We start from the raw sequence: 22,114 nt of genomic DNA, 5'->3' as shown, positions 1-22,114 counted from the left end.
TTAAATTATTACAAATAAAGAGATTCATTTCTGTGTATAAGAATATAGTTGTAAGTTATTCTTTAAACTGTGTTTGGATAGTTTTCTGGTCATTTGGGCAAAAGATAAAGTTAGCTCTTTTCCTCCAGATACCAAAACAAATTCTAGAGGGATTGAATATATGGATATAAGAAAATAAAGGTAAAGAAAATATAGGTAAATACAACATCTTGATACGGGGAATGCCTTTTTAAACATAAACCAAAAAAAGATAATTCAAAGAATAATTGATTTGACTACATTGAAAAACTTGTCACATTTTTAAAAAGGAAAAAGTGTTCAAAATATCTGACAATCAGAAGTGACTGTTTTCAGAAGAATGGGGTACTCAGCAGATAAAAGCAGATAACCACTTTAGGAGTCATCTTAGAATTCCTCAGTGCTCTACATCCCTAATTTCCATCCAGTCACCATTCATGCTTCCATTCAACAAATGTTTGAGTGTCTGTTACACACAGGAACCATTGTAGGAATGAGGATACAGTAGTGAATAAAATGGAGAAAATCTCTGCTCTTACGTAGTTTATATTCTGTTGATGGGAGAGAGAACTATTAGTCAATTAATGCAGAACATTTAAAATGGGACACTTCTATAGGGAATCATAAAACAGAAAAGGTATACACTGTGCTGTTGTGGAAGTGGCATTGCAGTTTTAGGTAGAGGCATTTAAGCAAAATCTGAAGGAAATGAGAAAGCCAGCCACGGGGGTATCTTAAGAGGAAGAACATTCCAGGTAGAGGGAACAAGAAAGCCAAAGTTTGTGACGCAGGAGAATGCTGTGTATATTTTATGAACAGCAAAGTGGTGGTAGCTGAAGGTAGGTGAGTAAGGTAGTGAGTAGTAGGAGATGAGATCAGGGAGGTAACTAAATCTTGGAGAGGTTTTAAAGACCAGGTAATTCTTTGTTGTAGGGGTTATAGTATACATTGCTGGATGGTTCACAGCATCCCTGGCCTATACCCACTAGATGTCAGTAGAACTCCCTAGTTGTAATAACCAAAAATGCCTCCAGATTTCACCAAATTTTCTAGATTTGGGAAGCAACATTGCCCTTGCTTAAAAACCACTGCTCTACTAAATAGCTGTAGTCCCTTTGAGGAAGGCTTTGGAGGAATATTTATGGTGTGTCCTTGCTGTAATGGTGCAGAGCTTTTCCTCTGGTGGACCCAGTCTCTCCTCAGTTACAAAAGGCTGTGGGTCTGTGAATTGACCAGGTCTGGAAACTGGGCAAATGCCCATGACTTCCACTATGATGATTCAAGTCGGTTTTTGGCCACCAGATTTAAGCATTTTTCTGTTATATAGATTAAACTGCCCATCTATTTCATTCCTAGGAACATCGTGATCAATTAGCCACTGCCAAAGATCCCTGCGGGCCAAAGCATTCTGATTACCGGTATGTCCTCGCTGCCCTTATCTTTGGAGTTAAGTACTGCCACTTGGCCTCTGCTACTTTGGGATCCCATCATCCTCAGTGAGATCAGGGAGCTCATCTCAGTGGTGACGTTCCCTGAAGTCGTACCTGACTTATAAAAGAGAGCAGCCACACAGCCTTTTCAAGTATGTGGTGCTTCCCTCACTAATTATAGTGTCTTCTGGGCCTTTTCAGGGTATGTAGTTGGGTAGTAGGTTGCAGAGGATAAATCCACTTCAATATTCCTGTCTCCTTAAACCTTTGGATTTTCTCTTCCACATAATGCCAGTGGAACTCTAGTATTTCAGCCTCATTAAACCTCATTTAATATTCATTGGCAGTGTTAGAATAATTTTGATTTACATTTCCTTAATGATTACAGCTATATTGTTGAGTGTAAATTTCAGTCAACAAGTAGGCTATTAGAGCCATCTCCAACTGCACAAGTTATCATAGAATCTGTGGTAAACTCACTCATATTGATGAATTCTAATCTCCTTGGTCTAATACCCTTAGCATCGATTTTCACACATGTTCCTCAGGTTTTTTCCTTTATATATTAACAGAATTTTGGCATTTTTTTAGTGTTTAAGCTGTTTTCTCTTGAGTCATACATAGGTATATCTGTTCCTCTAGAACGTGCTGAGATTTGAACCTAGTTATGGGTGTAGTATCAACAGGGTTGGTTGTAGTTGGTCTTGAGGAGAATGAGCATCCTTCTCCAAGTCATTTGCAGAACGTAACAATATCACAGGATTTTCAGCAAAGGAAAGCTGCTCTCTTTATATACAGAAGAGTAAGTTAGTGCCACTGGAGGTGTGAAGTTGTTTTTTTCATCCTGATTCGACCACATGTCTAAGTTTCAGGGTTCCATGAGAAACTTAGACTATGAATTCACCTGTTATAATTCAGCTACTTGCAGAATCAAATTTTGCATTTGATTTTTTAAAATTTTTATTTATTTATTTATTTATTTATTTATTTTTTAATTTTTTTTTTAACGTTTATTTATTTTTGAGACAGAGACAGAGCATGAACGGGGGAGGTCACAGAGAGAGGGAGACACAGAATCTGAAACAGGCTCTAGGCTCTGAGCTGTCAGCACAGAGCCTGACGCGGGGCTTGAACTCACGGACCGTGAGATCATGACCTGAGCCGAAGTCGGACGCTTAACCGACCAAGCCACCCAGGCGCCCCTGATTTTTAGCAATATGAATCTGAGGTTATAAGAATAAAGAGGTGTTGAGATTTTTTAAATGTATATTTTTGAGAGAGAGAGCATGCACATGTGTGTGAGCAGGGGAGGAGCAGAGAGAGGAGACAGAGGATCCAAAGCAGGCTCAGTGTTGATAGTAGAGGGCCTGATGTGGGGCTCAAAGTCACTCATCTCGAGATCATGACCTGAGTCAAAGTCAGATGCTCAAACGACTGAGCCAATTAGGCGCCCCTGAGATTTCTTTAATACTGTCATGACAGTACTGTTTTTCAGACTGTGATTTAATCTGACAGTTAACGGACTTGAACTTATTTTTTGTGTACCTGTTCAAGAGCATTTAGAGAATCCATCTCATATAGCAGACCTTGTAGTCATCTGTACTGCCTTAACAGTTCAGTACAATAGCCATTTGGGGTCCTAAGGCACTTGCTTCTGTTGGCACCTCATCACAGTCAACCACAGTTGATAGCTTGATTAACTGTGATGCCACTGCATGCTGGGGGTTATTAGCATCCTATTTCCTGTTTGAGGCAGAGGGCACAACCAAGCCAATCTTCAAATCCCATCTTTGTAGGTATGTTTACTGTGACCATTGCAGTACCAACTCAGAAACCACACATTAATTTGAACAGGGAAGTTTAATATAAAGAATTACTAACCAAAAAAAAAAAAAAAATTATTAACCAGTAACAGAGAATTAACCCTAGAGGGCAAAGAGAACTGTAAAGTATACACAATAGAATGAGCAACCGCTACCTCTAGGGCTGGGGCATGGTAGCAAGGATGGATGGAACAAATCTGGAAGATGCCGAATTTTCCAGTTTGAAGGCTGAGACTTTCAGATCTTGTTGGAAAGGGTGTGTTACACTGGATGCTGGAGAAGTGTGAAGTGCTGCAAATTTTCATTATCAAGCAAGAAACCCCCTTTTGGGGGACTGAGAAAAGTTACTAGGAAGCCCCTTTCTCAATCTAAGAAACCAGCTGGAACATGGCATAATTCTTTGGGAAGTGTTTGCCCCATAAGAGTGCTGCAGAAACTTGCTGCACAGCTGTCAGTGCAGAGTGCTGACAAAACTTGCCGGGAAACCACCCGTGGGGTTGTATAGGTGTCGCTGAAACTTGATGGGAAGTTGGAGCTTGGGGAGAGGGCTGTTGGGTGTTTTGCATGCCATTGTTCTCCACTGGAACCAGCAGGTTAGAGCACACTAATTGGAAGAGAACCTACTTCTGTCTGGAGTCTTCCTCGAGTGCCATCTGCTGAAAAGGTTAACATTTTGCCAGCTGGCAGAGAAGAAATGTTTACAGGTACCAGCCTCATTATTCTAAAGCAGGGCAGAGAGGAGTGGATTTGGAGTTGAGAGGCAATATATTTATAATTGGTAATGTCAGATATTTACATTTCTAGTACCCTTCATTTCTTTGGGTAGTCCCTGATTTCCATGTGGTGTCATTTTTTTTTTCTTCGAATACTTTTAATAACTTCTTGTTAGGTCGATATGCTGATGATGAATTCTTCCAGCTTTTGTACATCTGGAAAGTTCTTTATTTTGCCGTTTTAAAAAATAAAATAGTGGTAGAGTACACATAACGTAAAATTTACCATCTTACCTGTTTTTTTTTTTAAGTTTTATTTAAGTAAATAAATACCACCCAACGTGGGGCTTGAACTCATGACCCCGAGATCAAGAGTTGTATGCAACTGAGCTAGCCAGGTGCTCCATTTTACCCCTTTTTAAGTGTACATTATTTATCTGTTTCTGAGTGAGAGAGCACACCTGTGTGCACGTGAGCAGGGGAGGGGACTGAGGGGGAGAGAGAAAATTGTTGTTTTTTTTTTTTTTTTTTTTTTTGAGAGAGAAAATTTTAATCAGGCTGCACATTCAGTGCAGAATCCTACATGGGGCTGGATCTCACAACTGTGAACCAAAATCAAGAGTCAGACACTTAACCAACTGTGAGCTACTCACATGCCCCTGTTGATTCGTTTTCATATGTTGAACCATCCTTGCATTTTATTTTATTTTTGAGACAGAGAGAGACAGAGTATGAACGGGGGAAGGTGAGAGAAAGAGGGAGACACAGAATCTGAAACAGGCTCCAGGCTCTGAGCTGTCAGCACAGAGCCCAACGGGGGACTCGAACTCATGAACTGTGGGATCATGACCTGAGCCGAAGTCTGACGCTTACCGACTGAGCCACCAGGCGCCCCTATTTTATTTATTTTTTTAAATGTTTATTTATTTTGGGGAGATGGAGTGGGGGAGGGGCAGAGAGAGAGAGAGAGAGAGAGACACAGAATCTCAAGCAGTCTCCAGGCTCTGAGCCTGTCAGCACAGAGCCTGATGCGGGACTTGAACCCACAAAGCACGGTATCATGACCTGGGCCAAAGTCAGACACTCAACCGACTGAGCATCCTTACATTTTAGAAAGAAATTTTACTTGGTCATGGTATATAATTTTTTTAATATGTTGCTGAATTTGATTTGCTAGTACTTTGTGGTGCCTTTGTCTGGCTTTGGTATCAGAGTACTCCTGCTCTCAGAGAATGTATTAGGAAGTTGTTCCCTAATTTTTTTTTTTTTTGGGAAAAGTTTGATAAGGATTGGTATTTTTCTTTAAATGTTTTTTGGAATTCACCAGTGAAGTCATTAAGTCCAGGACTTTTTTTTTTTTTTAATTTTTTTTTCAACGTTTTTTATTTATTTTTGGGACAGAGAGAGACAGAGCATGAACGGGGGAGGGGCAGAGAGAGAGGGAGACACAGAATCGGAAACAGGCTCCAGGCTCCGAGCCATCAGCCCAGAGCCTGACGCGGGGCTCGAACTCACGGACCGCGAGATCGTGACCTGGCTGAAGTCGGACGCTTAACCGACTGCGCCACCCAGGCGCCCCCTTTTTTTTTTTTTTTTTAATGTTTATTTTTTGAGAGACATAGAGAGAGCACAAGTTGGGGAGGGGCATAGAGAGAAGGAGACACAGAATCTGAAGCAGGCTCCAGGCTCCGAGCTGTCAGCACAGAGCCTGATGTGGGGCTCGAACTCACAAACTGTGAGATCATGACCTGAGCCAAAGTCTGACACTTAACCAACTGAGCCACCCAGGTGCCCCGGACTTTTCTTTCTTAGGAGGGTTTTGTTTACTGATTCAATCTTCTTACTAGTTATAGGTCTATTCAGACTTTGTATTTCTTTATAAGTTAGTCTTGGTAGGTTTTGTATTTCTAGGAAATTGTTTTATCTAGATTATCCAATTTGTTGATGTAAAATTATTCATAGTACTCTGTTATAGTCCTTTTCATTTCTGTAAAACCAGTAATGTCTCCACTTTCACTTTTTATTTTAGTAATTTGAGTGTTTTTTCCTTTTTCTTAGTCCGTGTAGCTAAAGTTTTTTCAATTTTGCTGGTATTTTAAAGTATCAACTTTTGGTTCCATTAATTTTTCTTTGTTTTCTATTCTCTATTTTTAAAAATTCTCTAATTTTTAAAATTTCCTTCCTGCTTGCTTTGGGTTTAGTTTGTTCTTTTTCTAGTTCCACAAGGTGTAACATTACATTATTGTTTGTTTTTTTTTAATTTTTTTTTTAATGTTTATTTTTGAGAGAGACAGTGTGTGAGCAGGGAGGGGAGGGGCAGAGAGAGAGGGAGACACAGAATCTGAAGCAGGCTCCAGGCTCTGAGTTGCCAGCACAGAGCCTGATGCAGGGCTTGAACTCACGAACTGCAAGATCATGACCTGAGCGGAAGTCGGACGCTTAACTGACTGAGCCACCCAGGCGCCCCAACATTACGTTGTTGATAGGAGATCTTCCTTATTGTATAAGTGATTATAGCTATAAATTTCTCCTAGCACTGCTTTTGCTGCATCCCATTTTTTTGTTTTTATGGGCATGTTCTTTTAAAAAAATTTTTTTTAAATGTTCATTTATTTTTGAGAGAGAGAGTGTGAGCGGGGAGGGGCAGAGAGAGAGAGGGAGACACAGGGTCTGAAGCTGTCTCTGTATTGACAGCAGAGAGCCTCAGGTGGGGCTTGAACTCACATGACCTGATCATAACCTGAGCCACCCAGGCACCCATGAATTGTTTTCTATGTTTTGTAGCTTTTTGTTCTTCATTTTGTGCATTATTTTTTTGTGTTTAGTTGATATTTTTTGTAGTGAAATGTTTAAACACCTTTCTCATTTCATACTGTGTATATTCTAGAGCTAATTTCTTTGTGGTTACCCTGGGGATTGCATTTAAACATCCTAAAGTTATAACATTCAAATTTGAATTTATACCACCTTAACTTCAGTAATGTAGAATAACCGCTTTTTAACAGCTCCAACCCCACCCCTTTGGTTATTGGTAACATCTTTATACATCGTGTACTCAAAAACATAAAGTAAGCAACATTCTTTAAATTGCATTTAGTCTCTTAAATCCTGTAGAAAACAGCATTTAGAATTATAAAACAGTGTTGGAATAATACTAGCTTTTATAATTGCCACCTTTATTGAGATCCTTATTTCTTCAGTATGGCTTTGAATTGCTGTTTACTGTCCTTTCATTTCACACTCTTGTACACCCTTGAGCATTCTTGTTTATCTGAGAGGGTCTTAATTTCTCCCTAACTTTTGAAGGACAGTTTTGCCAGATACAGGAACCTTGCTTGATTGTTTCTTTTTAGGACTTTGAGTACATTAGCTCACTGGCTTCTGGCTTCCAACATTTGTGATGAGAAATCTGCTCATATACTTATTGAAGATCCATGGTATGTGAATCACTTCTCACTACTTTCAAGATTCTTTGTGGCTGTCCAAAGTGTCTCTGAATTTCTTCAAATTCTTTATGGGGTTTATTGAACTTCTTGGATGTTTATATTCATATCTTTCATTAAGTTTGGGGAAGTTTCCAGTTTATTATTTTTTCAAATATACTCCCTGCCCCTTTCTCTTCTCCTTCTGGGACTTCCATGTTAGTCTGCTTATTGGTGTCCCTTGGGTATCTTACTCTGTTCATTTTGCTTCTGTCATTTTTCTTTTTGTCCTACAGACTTGGTAATTTTTATCGTCCTATCTTCAAGCTTGCTCATTATTTCTTCTGCCTGCCCCTTTCTGCCTTTGAATCTCTATACTGAATTTTTCATTTCAGTTCTTGTACTTTTCATCTGTAGAATTTCTTTTTGGTTTTCTATCTGTTGATATTTCTATTTTGTTTCTATATTGTTTTCTTGACTTTATCCATATCTTCCTTTGCTTCCTTGACATTTATTTATTATGTTTTTTAGAGAGAGAGCATGTAGGCCCAAGTGGAATAAGAGCAAAGGGATAGGAAGAGGGAGAGAGAGAATCTCAAGCAGGCTCTACACCCAGTGCTCTACACCCAATGCAGGGCTCAGTCTCATGACCGTGAGATCATGACCTGAACTAAAATCAAGATTTGGACACATAACCAACTGAGCCGCTCAGGCACTCCTTTAAGACGGTTATTTTAGGGACGCCTGGGTGGCTCAGTCGGCTAAGGGTCCAGCTCTTGATTTTGGCTCAGATCATGATCTCACAGTGAATTCAAGCCTCTGCGTCTGGCTCTGCGCCGACAGTGTGGAGCCTGCTTGGGATTCTCTCTCTCCCTCTATCTCTGCCCCTCCTCTACTGGTGCTCTAAATCTCTCTCAAAATGAATAAGTAAACATTAAAACAAATTCTTTTAATGTCTTGTTTAGTATGTCTACCATCAGGTCTTTTTCAGGGAATAGTTCCTGTTTTTTCCTTTGTGTAGGCTATGTTTTCCTGTTTTCTGTGATTTTTTTCTTGCTGAAAATTGGACATTTCAATATAATAATATGGTAATTCTGAAAATCAGATTCTTCCTTCCCCACAATATTTTGTTTTTTTGACTGTTGTAGCCTATCTTTGTGATTAGGATCAACCTGAGGTGTCAGTTTAAGTTCTCAGGTCTTTTCTCAGTTACTGCTTTTCCCTGGATATGTATGGTGAGTTTCTGATTTCTGATTTCTTCTGTATGGGAAGTTGCTTTTGAATGTCCTAGTCTTTAATGTCTGGCTCCCAAAGGGGAAAATTGAGAAAAATGAAGGGGAACGGAAGAGTACAAGCAAAAAGGGAGGGAATTGTAGCAGTGGGAGTTGGTGCAACAAAAATGGCCTTAAAAAAAAATGGCCATGTGCCTCTTTGTCTTCATTTCTGTGATCAGAAGCAGCAATGAGGAATTAGGGCACAGATCTCCAATACATGGAGGACACAGTCATTTTTGCCCACCCTAAGCTCTCACAAACTGCTTATAGAAGATATGTACAACTAACTGCCATGTAGTTGGAGGTGGAGGATGTGTAGCTGCTCCCCTGCTAAAAGCTTAACCAACTGATGAAAAATTTCCCTTCCAAACCTACTCCCTGGAAATTGCAAGCTTTCAGTGGACACTTGAGTTCCAAAAACCAGTTATATCAGACAGATTATGCTTGTGTCATTATTCTCTAGGTGGAGGGACAGAATCTTGGGGCTTCCTTACTCTTCCATCTTCTCAGAATCTCAGTAAAGTTGACCTTTGAACAATGTGGGTTTGAACTTCATGGGTCCACTTATACTCAGAATTTATCTGATAAATAGAGTATAATTCTGTAAATGCAATTTCCCTTCCTTGTATTTTCTTAATAATGTTTTCTTTTATCTACATTACTTTATTGTAAGAATACAGTATATAGTACATATATACAATATGTGTTAATGGTATGATAATGTTATTGACAAGGCTTCTAGTATAGTAGGCTATTTGTAGTTAAGTTTTGGGGGAGTCAAAAATTATATGTGGGTTTTGACTGTTGGGACAGTCAATTCCCCAACCCTCATGTTGTTCAAGGATCAGCCGTATCTGTTAGTAAATTTTGAGAGAGATTGGGTGTGAGAGAGAGTCAAGGAAGGGGATTGCAGCTGCCTGCTATTATGATTATGTAATCCAAGTGATTACACTTGGAGATCTCAGAATACTTTGCAAAGTTCTCATTTATCATTTCCAAATAGTAGTATTAGGAAACTGTATTGAAGTGGCATATTTTTAGCTTAATTAAATATATTGAAGTTATTTTTGAATATCTTATTTTTATTCTAAAGGCAGCATTTAGACATTATAGATGATTTGAAAGATTTTAGAAAGTATAAAGGAAAGATAAAAATCTCTTGTAATACCACTACTTAGTGTATTTATTTATAATTATGTGTACATTTATCTTGCCTGCATATATGTATTTAAAAATTTGTTCTTACTATTTATTTTTTTTTAATTTTTTTTTTAACTTTTTTTTTTTTTTAACTTTTATTTTATTTTTGAGACAGGGAGAGACAGAGCATGAACAGGGGAGGGTCAGAGAGAGGGAGACACAGAATCTGAAACAGGCTCCAGGCTCTGAGCTGTCAGCACAGAGCCTGACGCGGGGCTTGAACTCACGGACCATGAAATCATGACCTGAGCCGAAGTCGGCTGCTTAACCGACTGAGCCACCCAGGCGCCCCTTTGCTATTTATTTTTAAGAGAGAGAGAGTACGAGCCCGTGTGCAAGTTGGGGAGGGGCAGAGAGAGAGGAGACAGAGAGAGAGAGTGCGAGCGCGCATATGCAAGTTGGGGAGGGGCAGAGAGAGGGAGACAGAGAATCTGAAGCAGGCTCCAGGCTCCAAGTTGTCAGCACAGAGCCCAACGTTGGGTTCAAACTCACAAACTGTGAAATCCTGACTGAATTTGAAGTGGGGCTCTTAACCAACTGAGTCACCTGGGCACCCCTATACGTATTTTATTTTAGAAATGAACATACGCTAGCTAACATTCCTTTTTTTTTTATAATTTGGTACATAGTTGTATAATATTAAGCACAATTATAGATTCCTGTAAGCACCATCACCAACAGGATTAATAACAATTCTGTCACCCCAGGAAACTCCTACATGCTATCCTTTTTGTCATATTCTTCATTTCCTCTTAACCACTGGCCACCACAGTTTTATTTTCTGTCACTGTAGTTTTGTCTTTTTCAGAATGTCATAAATGGATTAATAAAGTATTTAACATTTTGAGACTAGCTTCTTAGATTCAGTGTTTTATCATTTCATGGAAATTTGGATCCCACCATATAGGTTATTTTACCCTTTACCTTTATGTTGGTATTGTCATCATATATACATAACAAATTCGTCTCATAATGTTATAATTTTTACATTTAGCTGTCAAACGTATGTAAAAGAACTCAAGTGTAGAAGAATGGACTGTATATTTAATAAATCGTTACATTTATTCAGATTGTTACCAATTTTGTTCTTTCTTCCTTTCTAATATTCTAAATTTTCTTTTGTTATTTCACTTTTGTATAAAAAACTTTTCTTAACAGTTCTTTTAGAGGAGGTTTGCAGACAGTGAATGCTTCATCAGAGAATATCTTTATTTCTAAAGAGTATTTTCATTGTATGTAGCTTTGTGGGTTGACATTTCTTTCAGCCCTTTAAAAGTGTTTTCTTTTCTTTTGATAGCCAAGATTCCTGATGAGAAATTTGCAGTGATAAGTAATATGTCATTTTTCTCTGGCTGTTTTAAAGATTTTTTTTCTTTGTTTTTAGTTTTCAGCAGTTTCATTGTGAGTGTCTTGGTGTGGATATCTTTAGATTTATCCTATTTGGGATTTGCAGATAGCTTGAATTTGCAGATATATATCATTTTCCAAACTTGGAAAGTTTTCAGCTATTGTTTCTTTAGGTACTCTCTCTGCACTATAGTTTTTCTCTCCTTTTGGGACTCTGATGACATGAACACTATTCCTTTTGATATTGTCATATGGGTTTCTGAGGCTCTGTTCTTTTTTTTTTTTTTTTTAATCTTTTTTTTTTTTTCTCTCCTGTTCTGATTAGGTAGTTTCTTTTTCTTTTTTTTTTAAGTTTATTTATTTTGAGAGAGCACACATGTGTGAGAGAAAGCACAAGTGGGGGAGGGGCAGAGAGAAGGAGAGACAGAACCTAAACAGCTCATGTATGGCTCAAACTCATGAACTACAATATCATGACGTGAGCTGAAGTCGGATGCTCAACTGACGAACCATCCAGGTGCCCTGCCAATTTACATTTCTACTGACTGTGTACAAGGGTTCCCTTTTCTCTGTGTCCTTGCCAGCACTTGTTATTTTCTGTATTTTTGATAATAACCAATCTGACAGATGTGAGGTGATAGCACTTTTTAGTTTTGATTTGCACTTCCCTGGTGATTAGTGTTGTTTACTATGTTTTCATGTGCCTGTTGGCCATCTGCTTGTCTTCTTTTGAAAAATGTCTGTTTAAGTCTTCTATTATTTAAATTGGTTTTTTTAAATATTGGGTGTATAGTGTAATATGAATATAAGACATATATATTTTAGAGATTAACCCTTTTTCAGATGTATAATTTGCAAATATCTACTCCCATTTAGTAGATTGCCTTTTTGTTTCATTGATGGTTTGCTTTGCTTTGCAAAAGCTTTTTAGTTTGATGTATATCCATTTGTTTATTTTATGTGTTTGTTGCCCCTGCCTGAGGATACTGATCCAGAAAAATACCACAAAGACTGATGTCAAGGGCTTACTGTTTTTCTTCCAATAGTTTCATGGTTTCAGGTCTTACATTCAAGTCTTTAATGCATTTTTGAATTTATTTTTCTGTATGGTGTAAGATAGTGGTCCATTTTATTTATTTTTTTTAAATTTTTTTTCAACGTTTTTTATTTATTTTTGGGACAGAGAGAGAGCATGAACGGGGGAGGGGCAGAGAGAGAGGGAGACACAGAATCGGAAACAAGCTCCAGGCTCCGAGCCATCAGCCCAGAGCCTGACGCGGGGCTCGAACTCACGGACCGCGAGATCGTGACCTGGCTGAAGTCGGACGCTTAACCGACTGCGCCACCCAGGCGCCCCGATAGTGGTCCATTTTAATTATTTTGCATGCAGTTGTCCATTTTTCCCAACACCATTTATTGGTAAGTGTGAGTCTTAATAATACATTTCTTTTTTAAAAATTTTCTTAAAGCTTTTGTTATTTATTTATTTTAAATTTTAACTTTAATTTTTTTTAAGTAAGCTCTGTACCCAACGTGGGACTTGAACTCATGACCCTAATATCATGAGTTGCATGCTTTACCGACTGAGCCAGCAGGACACCCCTAATAATACAGGTTTTTTTTTTAATGTTTTACTTATTTTTGAGAGAGAGAGCAGGTGGGGTGCTGTAGAGAGGGAGAGGACAGAGGATCTCAGCACTGAGAGCACAGAGCCCAACGTGGGGCTCAAACTCATAAACCGTGACATCATGACCTGAGCCAAAGTCAGACGCTCAGCTGACTGAGCCACCAAGGTGCCCCCCTAATAATACATTTCTAATGGCTGAGTTGTTCAGTGTATTTCTGAACTTGAAATTAATTCAGTTGCTTCATTTTATGGAATTATAAATTTGTAACATCCAACTTACCTCAACTGCTTCTACTTAGAACTTTGGTTTTTATTGTACATAACATTAAAAACATTTTTTTTAACGGTTTTATTCATTTTTGAAAGAGTGCTAGTGGGGAAGGGGCAGAGAGAGAGGGAGACACAGAATCTGAAGCAGGCTCCAGGCTCTGAGCTGTCAGCAAAGAGCTGGATGTGAGTCTCGAACCCACGAACTGTGAGATCATGACCTAAGCTGAAGTTGGATGCTTAACTGACTGAGCCACTCAGGCGCCCCAATTCTGTATAGCATTTAAGAAACACTACTAATAAAGCATGCTGGTAGCACATGAAATATGAGTCAGAAATGCTAAGTATGTCTACACTAGATTGAGAGTCTTATTTTTATGGAGAAGTCAAGTCTATTTAATTTTAAGTTTATGTCAAAGCAATTTTATTGGGAATAATTATTTTGTTTGATTTACATTTTTCAATGAATAACAATGTGAAAAGAAGATAGATTTGATTCCATTTTAGTTTTTATTATTTTAAAATGTTTATTTATTTTGAGAGAGAGAGCATACAAGAAGGGGAGAGGGGCAGAAGGAGAGAGAGAGAGAATCCCGAGCATACTCTGTGCTGTTAGCACAGAGCCTGCCACAGGGCTCGATCTCACAAGCCGCGAGATCATGACCTGAGCCAAAATCAAGTGTCAGATCTTAACTGACTAAGCCACCTAGGTGCCCCGATATGATTCTATTTTATAGGAAGGAGTTGTTATTGTATTAAAAAAATTATTTAGTTAGGAAATGCACTTATAGAGAGAGAATGAAATCTACTTTTATTGTGTTCTTAAGACGTTTTCAATCTCCATTATACTAATTTGAGTTCTTCTTTGTGCCTTACTTGAAGTGAATTGCTAGCATTAAGTTTCAAAGTTTGGAGAGAACTTTTAGGATTTTATAGACCCATTTAATTAATTACATGGTTTGAAGAATCTGAGACCCAAAGGAGTTACATTTCTTGTTTGAAGTCTGTTATGAATTCTTAACATATCAGTGACTAGAATGGAACATACCGATGTTTACAGCCTTTCTTGAGACCTATCATGTATTTGACATCAGTTTTTCCCACATGTAGCTACTTAAATTTTTTTCTTTGTTTAGTCATCACTTTGCTTGGATTTCTGTTGCCATGGTTTTGTTAAATAATACCAATCTGCTAACAGCACATTTCAGATGTCAGTTCGCATGGTATGTGAACTCTCAATCTGTGCTAGCTCTTGAGTTACAAATCAGTATGTAATTAACAGACGTCCATCATGATCAGTGACCAGTCACATTACTTCTCTCAGTCTGTTGGAGATTGGTCACTGTGTGTCTGTTAATTCAATTCTTGCACAGACAGCATAGTATGCAGTTGTGTTACTTCCTTGTCTTCCAGTGGTAAATCTGTGTGACATTTTGCAAAGGACATAATCATAATTGCCATTTTACAAAGATGACAAATGCCTTTGTCATTTTACAAAGACATAATCTGCATAATCAAAGAACAGAATTGACTAACAAAGATGGAAGTGCAGCAAAGAAATGAAAAGTGGTAGCACTAAATCTGAATAATTGGATGTCATGAAGATTTGAAAATAGTGTCAGGCAAGTGAAGATAGGATAAGAGCTAGGCCTGCATGAAGGTACAGTATGAATTTGGAAAAAGGGACACCTGGGTGTCTCAGTTGGTTAAGCATCCAAACTTTTGAATTTGGCTCAGGTCATGATCTCGCAGTTTGTGAGATCGATCCCTGTGTTGGGCTCTGTGCTGACAGTGAGGAGCCTGCTTGGGATTCTTTCTCCCTCTCTCTCTCTGCCCCTCTCCTGCTCATATGTGCACTGTCTATAAATAAATAAATAAATAAATAAATAAATAAATAAGCAGGAAGAATAGAAAAACAAGGTAAAATTGCTTTAACGTTAATTTTATTTAGTAAAAAAATTTTTTAAAGTTTATTTATTTTGAGAGAGAGCATGGGGGAGGAGCAGAGAGAGATGGAGAGACAGAATCCCAAGTAGGCTCTGTGCTGTCAATACAGAGCCCAACATGGGGTTTGAACCCACAAACCTGTGAGATCATGACTAAGCCAAAAATCAAGAGTCTGACACTCAACCAGCTTGAGCCACCCAGGTGCCCCTAACATCATCAATTTTACATTGTAACAGGAACAGAACTCAAATCAGTTTGGGTAGCATTCATAAGTGTTGAAGTTAATTGCTACATAAAAACAAATTAAGTACAAAGAGAATGAAGAACTTTTTATTGCTAGTGAAGGTTGGTTTCTCTTCACAATCAGCTGCTAGGATTAAGCTGCTAGAGCAGGTAGGGATAATGCTATGAACATTGTGCCCAGATTCCAAAGATTAATTGAGCAAGTAATTATGATAATCAACGATTTAATGTGAGATAGGTCTGTTTTTTAATGCAATCCCATCAATAACTTAATGTGATGAAAGACATAGGATTGTGAAGCGGTCATAAAGGGAACAGTATACGTATAAAGCCCTAGGAAGTTAGTAAAGGTGAATTTATCAACAAATGAGGAAGGTTGTTGTGACAGAAAGGATCAAGATATCTCAAAGGAAGTGACTCCAGCAAAATTTTGCATTAAAGAAACTCTTGGAAATATTTGATAAGATGGATAGGGCAAAGGGTATAAAAATGTTGGAACCTGAACCAAACTTTGAAAGGATTGAGACAGTTTGCCAAGGCATAGAAAATATGCTTATTCTGTGTCATAAGTTATATGAGGAAAATGAGAAGGCAAGAACTGTTTACTCTTGGTAAGTATTTTTCGAAAGAAACAGAACATTCTGATTCTCAAGGTTTCTTATGTTTTATGTTCGTATGTTCTTACTATTCCAAAATAGTAAATACTAGTCACACAGTATTTTTCATTTTCTTGTGCTATAATTGACAGTAAATGGGTCTTAAATGTTTTTAAATATTACGTAAAAATTTAAAGTTTACAGAACAATTGTGATTTTTTTCCCTTTGATTAATAAGATTGCTCAGCTATCAAGGTCTTTTTCATGGTTCTGTGCTACAGTTCAAAGTGAGTACTGCCTGTATAAATAATATGTTTTTTCCATAACAAGTTTGTTATATTTTCTCACTTGATAAAATGATTATAAAGATTGTCAGTATGAATAAATTTGAAAGTTAAAGTATGAGATGTTCATTGGAATAGCAATAGGGAGAGACAGACATTACCATTTCAGGTTGAAGGGAGAGGATTGGACATTTAATTTGGAGAGGTCTGGGGCCAGCATAAAAAAAAATATTTGAAACTTCTGTTTAATCTTTAAGATTCTTATAATTTTTAAAGTATACCCTTAGGATGTGTAAGTTTTTATTGTAATAAAGATAATTCTGTTATTCAGCAAACATTTATTGAGCTTCTGTTATATAGTAGGAGGTCGGCTTACAGCAGTATGGAACAGACAAAAAAATCTCTCTAAACTATGATATACTTTAACCTGCTCCCTGCTTTGAGAAATGTGGAATCTAATTCTTTAGAATCTGGATTTCATTTAGGTTGAAAGAAACTAGATTGTTTTTAATTTTTGTATAATTCTAAAGGATTTTGTATAAAAGCAGTGTTTACTTTTACTGAATTGTTTGAGATAGTCTCCAAAATGGGGTAAAAACTCCAGGTTTGTATAACCCCTGTTATTTGTCAGTAGGTCTACGGAAGGAATGGGACATTTCATGGTATAGCTTCAGAAAGGTGTATGGTTACTTCATTCCTTATAGCATCCCCAACTTTAGAGTAAATTTTTTATAGTTGCTATCATAGATACATCTACTATGGTAGTGCTATGAAAGAAAGTTGTGAATTCTTCTTGTTTAGAAAGTTGGGTGTATGTGCATTGTGTGAGATTATGACATCATTAAAGATTTGTAACTTTAGCTCAGTCATGAAAGCTGAATAGGTGTTTACTATTGAAATATGACTGGAAAAGCTGAAGCACTGTGTATAATGGTTCGGAGGCATGAAAGTACCTGAAAGGTTGGGTGAGCTACTGGTCATTTAGTTATGGTCATCTAGTAATACTGGTAATACAGTAATACATCTAGTAATTACTGGTCATCTAGTAATAACTAGAGCATTTGCTTTGGGGATGAAGATGCAGTGAGAACATGCAGGTAGGAAAAGGTGAAGCAGTAGAGGAAGGTAGGGCCAGATTTTGCAGAGTCAGAAGTTTGGACATCTTTCTAGGGAGCCTTTTTCAGAGCTCTTTGTATGTATATGTATGTATATATACCTGAGCTGAGATAGAGAGTCAGACATTTAACTGACCGAGCCACCGTGGCACCCCGGTGGAGAAGTTCTTAAGAAACAGAAACCCGGGCACAGGTAGGTCAGTCAATTGAGTGTCTGACTTCAGCTCAGGTCATGATATCATGGTTTGTGAGTTTGAGCCCCACATTGGGGTGGCTGCTGTCATCGCAGAGCCCACTTTGGATCCTTTGTCCCTCCCTCTCTCTGCCCGTACCCCGCTTGCACTCTCTCTCAAGAATAAGGAAACCTTTGGGGGCACCTGGTTGGCTCAGTCCAACTTTGGCTCAGGTGATCTCGTGGTTTGTGAGCTTGAGCCCCATGTCAGGCTCTGTGCAGACAGCCTGGTGCCTGCTTCAGATTCTGTGTCTCCCTCTCTCTGCTCCTCCCCCTCTTGCACTCTGTCTCTCTCTCAAATATAAATAAACATTTTAAAAATAAATAAATTAACCTTAAAAAAAAAAAAAAAGAAACAGGGACTCACCCTATTGGTATTTGTATATATTGGTGGAATGCTTAGTGGGCAATTGAGTAACATCTATCAAAAATTTACCGTATTCACCTATGCCCTTTAATCTCATTCCACTTTTAGGAACTGATTATACACACACACACACACACACACACACACACACACACACAAGCCAGTTTATATCTATAAAGATGACAGCTATAATACTGCATTTGAAAAAGAGGCTCAAAGCAACCTAAATGTCCATTACTATAATACAACAAAAGATTATGTGGTGACTAAAAAGTGAATTAAGTCTCTGCTTAATGAGAAATTTCCTAGATATATTTAGGTTTAAAAAAAATTAGAGGGGAATTTCTGTTTGTCCTTTTGTTTGTATTTTTGCTGATCTGAGAGAAAATGGGATTTTGTTTTAGTTTTGACTTCAGGTGAGATTGAATGTTTTGTGCTTCTTTCTGGTCTTCAGTCATTTTTTATTAGGATGCTGCTCTTTAATAGAGTCTAAGACTGCTTTATAAGTAGGATATTAACATTGTAATATTACTAATACATACTTCCCCCCAGATTGTCTTTAAGTTTTTCCAGTTTTTTTTTTTTTTAACATTTATTCATTTTTGAGAGAGAGCAAGCGAGCGCACCAGCCGGGGAGGGGCACAGAGAGAAAGGGAGACAGGAGATCTGAAGCAGGTTCCAGGCTCTGAGCTGTCAGCATGGAGCTGGATACTGGGCTCAAACTCCCGAACCCGAGAGATCATGACCTGAGTCGAAGTCAGACTCTTAACCCACTGAGCCACCCGGGCATCTCTCCAATTTCTGTTTTTAGTGTCATCAAGGTCACATAAGGATTTGTTTCTTTTTCTGGTTAAAAGATTTTGTGTCTTCTGTTGTTTTCATTTTTTCCAATTTGTCTGTAATCTATCTGGAATTTATTTTGCCAATTTGTCTATAATCTATCTGGAATTTATTTTGGTGTAAAGTATGAGGTAGTGATACAAGATTTCTCCTCCAAAGTGGTTACTGGTCATAGTCTAATTCTTAAGTATACTTGGGACTTTGTGTTTTCTATTGTTTCATTAAGCTATTAATTGCCATGCCAGTACCCCATATTTTAGTTATTGTACCTTTGATATATGGTAGGGCACATTTTTCTTCTTGTTACTAATATAATTCAACATTTTGTTTGATATTCTTTTTACCTTTATTTTTCCAGATGTACTTGATGATTGTTTTGTTTAGTTCTATTCACCCCACTCTTTTTTGTGAGGAAATTGTATTCTTCATAGTATTGATTTTTTTTTTCCTTTGGTAAAAATGGTATATCACCTGTTTATTCTCCAGAAAATTTTGTAAGTTTTTAAATGATTTTATACATTTCTTAAAGTTTATTCTTACGATATTTTATATGTCATTATTGTATATTGGACCCTTTTTTTTCCATTATATTTTAACTAATTGTTGTTTCTCAGGAATGCTACTGATTTCTTGAATGTTCAGTCTTGTAAAGAGTTACTCTATTGACCTGTATTCTGATTCCTAAAACGTTTTCTGCTATCTTGTACTTTTCTTTTTTTTTTTTTAATTTTTTTTTTAACGTTTATTTTTGAGACAGAGCATGAATGGGGGAGGGTCAGAGAGAGAAGGAGACACAGAATCGGAAGCAGGCTCCAGGCTCTGAGCTGTCAGCACAGAGCCCGACGCAGGGCTCAAACTCACGGACCGTGAGATCATGATCTGAGCCGAAGTCGGACGCTTAACCGACCAAGCCACCCAGGCGCCCCTATCTTGTACTTTTCAAGTAGACAAGCAAATTACTTGTAAATAACTTTGTTTTCTTTTTACTATTTTACACTTTACATTTTTTTTTTTCTGATTGCATTGACTAGTACTTCTAGAGCAAGGTATAATATTGGTAATGTTACCACTTTAATGGTAATTAAGTAGTAAATATTGATCTTGCCTGCCAAGTTCAATTGACTATTAAGGACACCTGAATTTTGAATTGAGAACAATTCTGATAACATGTTTATATTTTAGGGAAAGATGGCTGTGATTGATTAGCGGTAGAAGGAGATGTTTAGAAGGAAGAGAGTATTAGGAATGGAGTATTTACTGTCTTTAACATTTCTTTATTAAATTTAGCTGATAATTTGAGAGAAATATTCTTTAGCACGTTAAATAATTACATTCTGTTTTATGTATTTGTTAAACTATGAAGTGGAAAAGTCCTCATACAATAGGTGTGAAAACTGCGGATGGTCAAATGGCAAGATTAAAGAAAAAACGTAAAAACTGTTATTTTGGAGTGTATTACTTAATTAAAAAATGATCTTGTATTAAAGTGCATAGAAATATACAAACTTCTAATGCTAGCAGCAGTTAGGCTCATTTCCCACAGTTGTGCTGTAATATGTTAGTGTTATCCTTCAAAAGGGTTCTGTGGTCAAAGTACATTTGGAAAATGATGGGCGAAACAAAGCAGTACAGGTTTCTTTAGTTAGAAATTAAGGGGTATGGGGTGGCTCAGTCAGTTAAGCATCTGACTCTTGATGCTTAACTCAGGTCATGATTTCACGGTTTGTGAGATGGAGCCCCGCATCGTGCTCCATGCTACAGCGCTGAGCCTGCTTGGGATTCTCTCCCTCTTTCTCTGCTCCTCCCTTGCTTGCATGTGCCCTCTCTCTCTCAAAAAATAAATAAATAAACTTAAAGAAAAAAGAAATTAGTAAATTAACAAGTATTGTTACACTGAAAAGAGATTTGTATTTGCTATATTTATTTGGTCACAGAAGTCTTTATCTTAGTTCATCTTTCAGGTTTTGCATAACAGATATTGAGAAATGGAAAATTATGGCATTCAGTTAATAAAAAAGAGCTAATACATTACAATAAGTCCATACAATATGGTAGGGTCTGTTGGTATCCCAGGATGAAAAAAGATTTATCTAGAAGGTAATACTGACATATACATAAGTTAACTGTGCCACAAGCGACTGTAAATGAAATTAAATCTAAGTGCTAGGGAGGCGTCATGAATTCTAAATGGGTTGTCAGAAAAGTACTCCCTGAAGAGCTACACTTTGAAGAAGCAGTGGCATTTCATCAGGTAGATGTCTATTCCCAGTAGGGAGAAAACTATAGGAGAATGGTATGATTAGAACTTTGGGTGGGAGTGAGAAATGACTTTTATTCTGTAGCCACAGGAATTGTTTCCTGCCATCTCCTTCAGTGGTTTCTCTTAGGATAAAGTTAGTATCTAAACATGACTAATACTTAGGGGTGACAAAACTGAGAAGCTGAGACAGTTTTGAGAGCAAAGGGGAGCACATTAACAATTACATGGATATGATAGGTGTAAATAGAGGTGCTTTCAGCTAACTGGAATATGTGGTCACCCTGTGTATTAAGAATGTCCTGCAGTGTTTGGCCGATGATTTGTCATTAGCTTTATTATTATTATTTTTAAATTTTATTTATTTATTTTATTTAAGCATATAGTGCAACAATGATTTCAGCAGTGGATGCCTTAATGTCCCTTACCCATTTAGCCCATCCCCCCTCCCACAGCCCCTCCAGTCACCCTCTGTTTGTTCTCCATATTTAAGAGTCTCTTATGTTTTGTCCCCATGCCTGTTTTTATATTATTTTTGCTTCCCTTCCCTTATGTTCATCTGTTTTGTCTCAAAGTCCTCATATGAGTGAAGTCATAATGATAATTTGTCTTTCTCTGACCGACTAATTTCACTTAGCATAATACCCTCCAGTTCCATGCACGTAGTTGCAAGTGGCAAGATTTCATTCTTTTTGATTGCCGAGTAATACTCCATACACACACACACACACACACACACACACACACACACACCACATCTTTATCCATTCATCCACTGATGGACATTCGGGCTCTTTCCATACTTTGGCTATTGTTGGTACTGCTGCTATATAAACATTGGGGTGCCTGTGCCCCTTTGAAACAGCATACCTGTATCCTTTGGATAAATACCTAGTAGAGCAATTGTAGAGTAGTTCTATTTTTAATTTTTTGAGGAACCTACATACTGTTTTCTAGAGTGGCTGCACCAGTTTGCATTCCCACCAGCAGTGCAAAAGAGATCCTCTCTTTCCACATCCTCAACAACATCTTTTGTTGCCTAAGTTGTTAATGTTAGCCTTTCTGACGGACGTGAGGTGGTATCTCACTGTGGTTTTGATTTGTATTTACTT

The 22,114-nt window shown here is 37.7% G+C and overlaps 1 protein-coding gene across 5 annotated transcripts in view; it reads left to right on the top strand.

Moving 5' to 3' along the window:
• Positions 1-22,114, top strand: part of ZMYM4 (zinc finger MYM-type containing 4) — a 150,209-nt gene that overhangs the window by 32,703 nt on the left and 95,392 nt on the right. For 2 of the 5 annotated variants that reach the window (XM_058718100.1, XM_058718104.1), the window contains exon 2: positions 1,375-1,436. The exons of the other annotated variants lie outside the window; for them this stretch is intronic. The gene's annotated coding sequence lies outside the window, so the exon portion shown is untranslated. The remainder of the gene's footprint in view (positions 1-1,374; positions 1,437-22,114) is intronic. 5 annotated transcript variants of the gene reach the window in all.

Source organism: Neofelis nebulosa, chromosome 2 (genome assembly GCF_028018385.1).
Source record: "Neofelis nebulosa isolate mNeoNeb1 chromosome 2, mNeoNeb1.pri, whole genome shotgun sequence".
NCBI lineage: Eukaryota > Metazoa > Chordata > Mammalia > Carnivora > Felidae > Neofelis > Neofelis nebulosa.
The sequence above is the reverse complement of the archived record's forward strand: the minus strand, read 5'-3'. Positions and strand labels throughout refer to the sequence as shown.